The sequence below is a fragment of the Rhinoraja longicauda genome, chromosome 35 (genome assembly GCF_053455715.1).
Source record: "Rhinoraja longicauda isolate Sanriku21f chromosome 35, sRhiLon1.1, whole genome shotgun sequence".
In the NCBI taxonomy this organism is placed as follows: domain Eukaryota; kingdom Metazoa; phylum Chordata; class Chondrichthyes; order Rajiformes; family Arhynchobatidae; genus Rhinoraja; species Rhinoraja longicauda.
In genome coordinates this window covers 622096-630120 of record NC_135987.1, presented here as the reverse complement: position 1 = coordinate 630120, position 8025 = coordinate 622096, and the positions used below count along the sequence as shown (strand labels likewise).

The 8025-nt window shown below is 47.2% G+C and overlaps 1 non-coding gene across 1 annotated transcript; it reads left to right on the top strand.

Moving 5' to 3' along the window:
- Positions 1–7734: 7734 nt before the first annotated feature.
- Positions 7735–7806, top strand: trnad-guc (transfer RNA aspartic acid (anticodon GUC)). Its single transcript has one exon. It is a non-coding gene; the product is annotated as a tRNA-Asp (tRNA).
- The last annotated feature ends 219 nt before the right edge of the window (positions 7807–8025 follow it).

Genomic DNA, 8025 nt, shown 5'->3' with positions numbered 1-8025 from the left:
GATAAGGGGGGGGTAGGTGGTTTGAAGGGGAGCAGGTGCGTTGGTGGTTAAGGTGCTGTAGATGTTGTCTATTTTGCTTTGGAAGAATGAAAGGAAAGTGGTGCATTTGCCAACTGTGAATGATTGGGAGATGGTGTCCAGGGGGCTGAGGAGTTTGTAGAGAAGAGTGTTTTGGGGTTTCCGGAGCCAGAGTGAATTATTTGAGAGTAGTAGGTGGAGTGGGCGGGGGAGAGGCCATCTTTGTAGTGCTGCAGGTGGTCTTTATAGGCTTGGGAGTGAGCCAGAGAGGTGATGTAGATTTAGTCCAGTGGAGCAGACAAGGTCCAGAATGTGCCCACGGTTATGTGTGGGAAAATTGACGTGTTGAGTGAGGTTAAAGCAGTTGAGTATTTCAGTGAAGTCAGCGGTTATTGTGGAGTCAGTGGAGTCCATATGGATGTTGAAATCACCGAGGAGGAGGATTGAGGGGGAGAGAGAACAGAACTGGGTCAGAAAGTCAGAGAAGTCAGAAAGGAATGATGGGTGTGGTTTGGGAGGGCGGTAGACAACTGCCATGACTAATTGTGTGTGGCCAGAGAGTTTGAAAGCCAGGTGTTCAAATGAAGGAGCAGATGAGATGGAGATGAGGTTGATCTTGAAGTCCTGTCAGTGAATTACGGCAATCCCACCACCTCGGCCTTCCGAGCGTGGTTTATTGATGTAGGAGTATCCGTTGGGTGTAGTGAGGTTGAGTGGGAGGGAATCCAGAGGTTGTTGCCACCACCCCAGGCAGTGAGTTCCAGACTCCAACCACCCTCCGACAATAGACAATAGACAATAGACAATAGACAATAGACAATAGGTGCAGGAGTAGGACATTCAACCCTTCGAGCCAGCACCGCCATTCAATACGATCATGGCTGATCACTCTCAATCAGTACCCCGTTCCTGCCTTCTCCCCATACCCCCTCACTCCGCTATCCTTAAGAGCTCTATCCAGCTCTCTCTTGAAAGCATCCAACGAACTGGCCTCCACTGCCTTCTGCGGCAGAGAATTCCACACCTTCACCACTCTCTGACTGAAAAATTCTTCCTCATCTCCGTTCTAAATGGCCTACCCCTTATTCTTAAACTATGGCCCCTAGTTCTGGACTCCCCCAACACTGGGAACATGTTTCCTGCCTCTAATGTGTCCAATCCCCTAATTATCTTATATGTTTCAATAAGATACCCCCTCATCCTTCTAAATTCCAGTGTATACAAGCCTAATTGCTCCAGCCTTTCAACATACGACAGTCCCGCCAGTCCGGGAATTAACCTAGTGAACCTATGCTGCACGCCCTCAATAGCAAGAATATCCTTCCTCATGTTTGGAGACCAAAACTGCACACAGTACTCCAGGTGCGGTCTCACCAGGGCCCTGTACAACTGTAGAAGGACCTATTTGCTCCTATACTCAACTCCTCTTGTTATGAAGGCCAACATTCCATTGGCTTTCTTCACTGCCTGCTGTACCTGCATGTTTCCTTTCAGTGACTGATGCACTAGGACACCCAGATCTCGTTGAACATCCCCTCTTCCTAACTTGACACCTTTCAGATAATAATCTGCCATTCTATTCTTACTTCCAAAGTGAATAACCTCACACTTATCTACATTAAACTGCACCTGCCATGTATCCGCCCACTCACACATCCTGTCCAAGTCACCCTGCAGCCTTATTGCATCTTCCTCACAATTCACACTACCCCCCAGCTTAGTATCATCTGCAAATTAGCTAATGGTACTTTTAATCCCTTCATCTAAGTCATTAATGTATATCGTAAATAGCTAGGGTCCCAGCACCGAACCTTGCGGTACCCCACTGGTCACTGCCTGCCATTCCGAAAGGGACCCATTTATCCCCACTCTTTGCTTTCTGTCTGTCAACCAATTTTCTATCCATGTCAGTACCCTACCTCCAATACCATGTGCTCTAATTTTGCCGACTAATCTCCTATGTGGGACCTTGTCGAAGGCTTTCTGAAAGTCGATGTACACCACATCCACTGACTCTACCCTGTCAATTTTCCTAGTTACATCCTCAAAAAAATCCAGTAGATTTGTCAAGCATGATTTCCCCTTCGTAAATCCATGCTGACTCGGAATGATCCTGTTACTGCTATCCAAATGCTCAGCAATTTCGTCTTTTATAATTGACTCCAGCATCTTCCCTACCACTGATGTCAGACTAACTGGTCTATAATTACCCGTTTTCTCTCTCCCTCCTTTCTTAAAAAGTGGGATAACATTTGCTATCCTCCAATCCACAGGAACTGATCCTGAATCTATAGAACATTGAAAAATGATCTCCAATGCTTCCACTATTTCTAGAGCCACCTCCTTAAGTACCCTGGGATGCAGACCATCAGGCCCTGGGGATTTATCAGCCTTCAGTCCCATCAGTCTACCCAAAACCATTTCCTGCCTAATGTGGATTTCCTTCAGTTCCTCCATCACCCTAGGTTCTCCGGCCCCTAGTACATTTGGGAGATTGTGTGTATCTTCCTCAGTGAAGACAGATCCAAAGTAACGGTTTAACTCGTCTGCCATTTCTTTGTTCCTCATAATAAATTCCCCTGCTTCTCTCTTCAAGGGACCCACATTTGCCTTGATTATTTTTTTCCTCTTCACGTACCTAATAAAACTTTTGCTATCCTCCTTTATATTATTGGCTAGTTTACCCTCGTACCTCATCTTTTCTCCCCATATTGCCTTTTTAGTTAACTTTTGTTGCTCTTTAAAAGAGTCCCAATCTTCTGTCTTCCCACTCTTCTTTGCTATGTTATACTTCCTCTCCTTAATTTTTATGCTGTCCTTGACTTCCCTTGTCAGCCACATGTGTCTCTTACTCCCCTTAGTGTCTTTCCGCCACTTTGGGATAAATTGATCCTGCAACCTCTGCATTATTCCCAGGAATACCTGCCATTGCTGTTCTACCGTCTTCCCTGCTAGGGCCTCCTTCCAGTCAATTTTGGTCAGCTCCTGCCTCATGCCTCTGTAATCCCCTTTGCTATACTGTAATACTGACACTTCCGATTTTCCCTTCTGCCTTTCCATTTCCAGAGTAAAAGTTATCATGTTGTGATCACTGCCTCCTAATGGCTCTTTTACCTCTTGTCCCCTTATCAGATCAGGATCATTACACAACACTAAATCCAGAATTGCCTTCTCCCTGGTAGGTTCCAGTACAAGCTGTTCTAAGAATCCATCTCGAAGGCACTCTACAAACTCTCTTTCCCGGGGTCCATTTCCAACCTGATTTTCCCAGTCTACCTGCATGTTGAAATCTCCCATAACCACCGTAGCATTACATTTGTGACACGCCAATTTTATCTCCTGATTCAACTTGCACCCTATGTCGAGGCTACTGTTTGGGGGCCTATAGATAACTCCCATTAGGGTCTTTTTACCCTTACAATTCCTCATTTCTATCCATACTGATTCAACATCTCCTGATTTTATGTCACCCCTTGCAAGGGAATGAATATCATTCCTTACCAGCAGAGCAACCCCACCCCCTCTGGCACCAACCCCACCAACCTCTGGGTGAAAAAGTTATTTCTCACATCCCCCCGAAACCTCCCTCCCCTTACCCTGTATCTATGTCCCCTCGTTATTGAACCTTCCACCAGTGGAAGAAGTTCCCCGCCATCTACCTTATCTATGCCCCTCATGATCTTGTACACCTCGATCGTGTCCCCTCTCAGCCTTCTCTGCTCAAGGAAAACAACCCCAGTCTGCTCAGTCTCTCCTAATAGCCGAGGCCCTTCATCCCTGGCAGCATCCTGGTGAATCTCCTCTGCACCCTCTCCAAAGCTATCACATCCTTTCTATAATGTGGTGACCAGAACTACACAATACTCCAGCTGTGGCCTCACCTGTGTTCTGTACAATTCCATCATTACCCCCCTAATTTTATATTCGATGTCCCGGCTAATGAAGGCCAGTAACCCATATGTCTTTTTGACCACCCTGTCCACCTGTCCTGCTGCCTTCAAGGACTTGTGTACCTGTACTCCTGTACCCCTGTCTTCCCTAGGGTCCTTCCATTCATGGTGTACTCCCTCTCCAAGTTATTCCTGCCAAAGTGCATCACCTCGCACTTTTCAGGATTAAATTCCATCTGCCACTGCTCCGCCCATCTGACCATCTCATCTATATCTTCCTGCAGCTTGCAGATCCCTTCCTCGCTATTCACCACCCCCCTAACTTTGTGTCATCTGCAAACTTACTGATCGTGCCCTGTACGTTGACATCCAGATCATTAATGTAGATTACAACAGTAAGGGACCAAACACCGATCCCTGCGGCACCCCACTGGACACCGGCCTCCAGTCACAGAAGCAACCTTCTACCATCACCCTCTGCATTCTGTCACTAAGCCAGTTTTTTATCCATTTTGCCAAGGTGCCCTGGATCCCATGGGCTCTTACCGTCTTGATTAGTCTCCTGTGTGGGACCTTATCATAAGCCTTACTGAAATCCATGTGTACCACATCCACTGCAATACCCCCATCTACCTCCTTGGTCACCCCTTCAAAAAATCCAATCAAGTTAGTCAGACACGACCTTCCATTAACAAAGCCATGTTGACTATCGTTGATTAACCCTCGATCCTCCAAGTGAAGACTGATTCTGTCCCTCAGAATCTTTTCTAGCAGCTTCCCCACCACCGAAGTCAGACTCACCGGCCTGTAGTTCCCAGGTTTATCCCTACTGCCCTTTTTAAATAATGGCACAACATTAGCTATCCTCCAGTCCTCCGGTACATCCCCTGTTGCAAGAGAGGCTCTGAAAATTTGTGCCAGAGCCACCGCAATCTCCTCCCTTGCCTCTCTCAGCATCCTGGGATACATCTCGTCAGGGCCCGGAGACTTATCCACTTTTAAGCCTGCCAGAGCCTCCAGCACCGCCTCCCTGTCACTAGCAATATGCTCAAGAACATCACAACCATCCTGCTCCATTTCTAAGTCCGCATCGCCCTCCTCCCTCGTAAAAACAGATGCAAAAATATCATTTAAAAAATCTCCTACGTCCTCTGGCTCCACACACAGCTTTCCAATATGGTCCCTGATGGGCCCCACTCTTTCCCTCGTTATCCTCTTACCCTTGATATACTTATAGAACACTTTGGGATTTTCTTTTATTTTGCCCGCTAGTGCTATATCATGGCCCCTTTTTGCTCTCCTAATTTCTTTTTTAAGAACCGCCCTACACCTTCTGTATTCCTCTAATGATGCCTGTGCCTTAAGTTCTTTATGCCTTCCAAAAGCCCCCCTTTTTTTTCGAATCAATCCTACTATATCGTTCGACATCCAAGATTCTTTGGACATGTTTATCCCACCCTTAAACTTTAGGGGTACATGCTTCCTCTGTACTTTTTCAATTATTCCTTTGAATGACTCCCACTGTTCTGATGCGGTCCTCCCCACGAGAAGCTGATTCCAGTCCACCAGGGCCAACTTCTGCCTTGTCAGATTAAAATCGGTCTTGCCCCAATTTAGAAATTTTCCCTCTGGTCCCTCTTTATCCTTTTCCATTACCACCTTAAATATCACTGAATTGTGATCACTGTCACCAAAGTGCTCTGCTATTGACACTTCAGCCACCTGTCCGGCCTCATTTCCCAAGATTAAGTCCAAAACCGCCCCCTCCCTTGTTGGACTTTCAACATATTAGCTCAAAAAGCCCCCCTGGATGACCCGTAGGAACTCTGCACCCTCTGGGCCCTTGACACTTTGGCTATCCCAATCAATATTCGGGAAGTTGAAATCCCCTACTATTACTACCCGGTTGTTTTCACCCCCCCCCCCCCGAGATTTGCCTACATGTTCTTCTATTTCCCTCTGACTGTTTGGGGGTCTGTAGTATACACCCAGTAAGGCGCATGCCCCTTTTCTATTTCTCAATTCCACCCAAATAGCCTCATTTGAGGAACCCGCTAATATTTCATCCCTTCTTACAGCAGAAATAAATTCTTTGATTAATACTGCAAAACCCTGCTCTCTGTCTCTCCTGAAGATTCTATATCCTGGAATATTGAGCTGCCAGTCCTGCCCTTCATTGCATTATTTAATGAATTTTATTGGTGAATCAGTGGTTGACATAATGATCACGGACGTACTCGGCTCCTGATCAATTCATTAGATGCTCTGCGCTATGAAGAGAGTTTTGAATCTGCGGAAGTCACTGCCTCAGAAGGCAGTGGAGGCTAATTCACTGAATGTATTCAAAGATAGAGCTCTTTGGGCTAGCGGAATCAAGTGATATGGGGAGAAGGCAGAAATGGAATACTAATTGTGGATGATCAGCCATGATCACGTTGAATGGCGGTGCTGGCTCCAAGGGCCGAATGACGTACTCCTGCACATATTGTCTATGTATAGTATCTATGTATGTAAGCTGCACTTTGTTACACAACAGGGATGGGTAATATATGGTTGGCATGGACATCTTGGGCCGAGGTCCCCGTTTCTGTTCTGGCCATACAAGAGGACAGGAGGAAGTCTACGTCGGAATGTAGGGAGAATGAGGAGAGGGTCCACTGAATAAATAATATAGGAAGGAACTGCAGATGCTGGTTTAAACGGACAATAGACACGAAAAGCCGGAGTAACTCAGCGAGACAGGCAGCAGCTCTGAAGAGAAAGAGTCCTGCTTCTTCGGACAGACAGCTAGCTGACGGCAATCTGGGTGAACCAATCGTCGGGACATGTTGGGATGTGACTGAGTTTGCCGGGGGAATGTGGAATCGGGTTGGATCAGGAAACTACACCGAACCGGGTAAAGGCGCGGGAGAGGATTCCATCCCTGACCCACTGACCAGCTCACAGGGAATAATAATGAATTAAATGGCGATTAAATCCCTCTTCACACTCAACGAGAATCACCAAAGTGAATGAATTCATGAAGGTGGCTGGGGCAGATCGCTCGGTCCCTCGAGATCTGCACAGTTGTTATACTTTCACGGGATCAATTCAGGAAGTATCGAGGTTCGGACATCAGAATTACGCAGAGTGGGGCCGAGTGTGTTCGAGGAGCGAGGCTGAGCGTGTTCGGGGAGTGGGGCCGAGTGTGTTCGGGGAGTGGGGCCTAGTGTGTACGGTGAGTGTGGACGAGTTTGTTCGGGGAGTGGGGCCGAGTGTGTTCGGGGAGTGGGCCGAGTGTGTACGGGGAGCTGGGCCGAAAGTGTTCGCCGAACGGAGGTTGCAACCTATTTCCGTCATTGGTGGAGCGTGAGCACGTGACCACTGGCTGTGCGAGGTCACGTGGGGCGCGAGCGGTGAAGTCACCTTGTCCTGTATTTAAGGCCCCTTTATGCTACAGGCCACATTCCCCGAACACACTCGCCCTCGCTCCTCGAACTGAGATAAAGTTAACGAGCTCCGGGCTCCGGGCTGTAACATATGCCACAGGCCCCACTCTGGCTTAATCCAGTCCTGTCAGAAGGATGCCGAGCTGACCATTAAACCGCGCAGTTCCATCGGCGAGTAGGGAACGGAACCGTCTACAGTGCCAAGTGACCGTGTGGCTCGATCACAGTCCAGCTGTTGCTTTCTGACAGCAAAAAGACAATGTGAAATAATTCAATAGGACACTGTACTTGAATAAGTGGAAGGGGCCGAGACCACACAAATCAGCGAGTGAGTGAAATATCTCAAGGCACATGAAGACATCATGGCTTGAAGATTGAATAAGCCGAATCAAAATAGTTCCTCGTTAATAAAGTGGTTAGTATCCCCGCCTGTCACGCGGGAGACCGGGGTTCAATTCCCCGACGGGGAGACGGTATTTCTGTTTCTAAATGTAACCGCAATTCCAAGTCGGATTTTGATCTTTTTGATTAAGAAATGGCGACAGCTATAAATAATTAGATGTTACATAGAAACATAGTAAATAGGTGTAGGAGTAGGCTATTTGGCCCTACGACCCAGCACCACCATTCAATATGATAAAGGCTGATCATCTAATATCAGTATCCTGTACCTACTTTTTCCCCATATC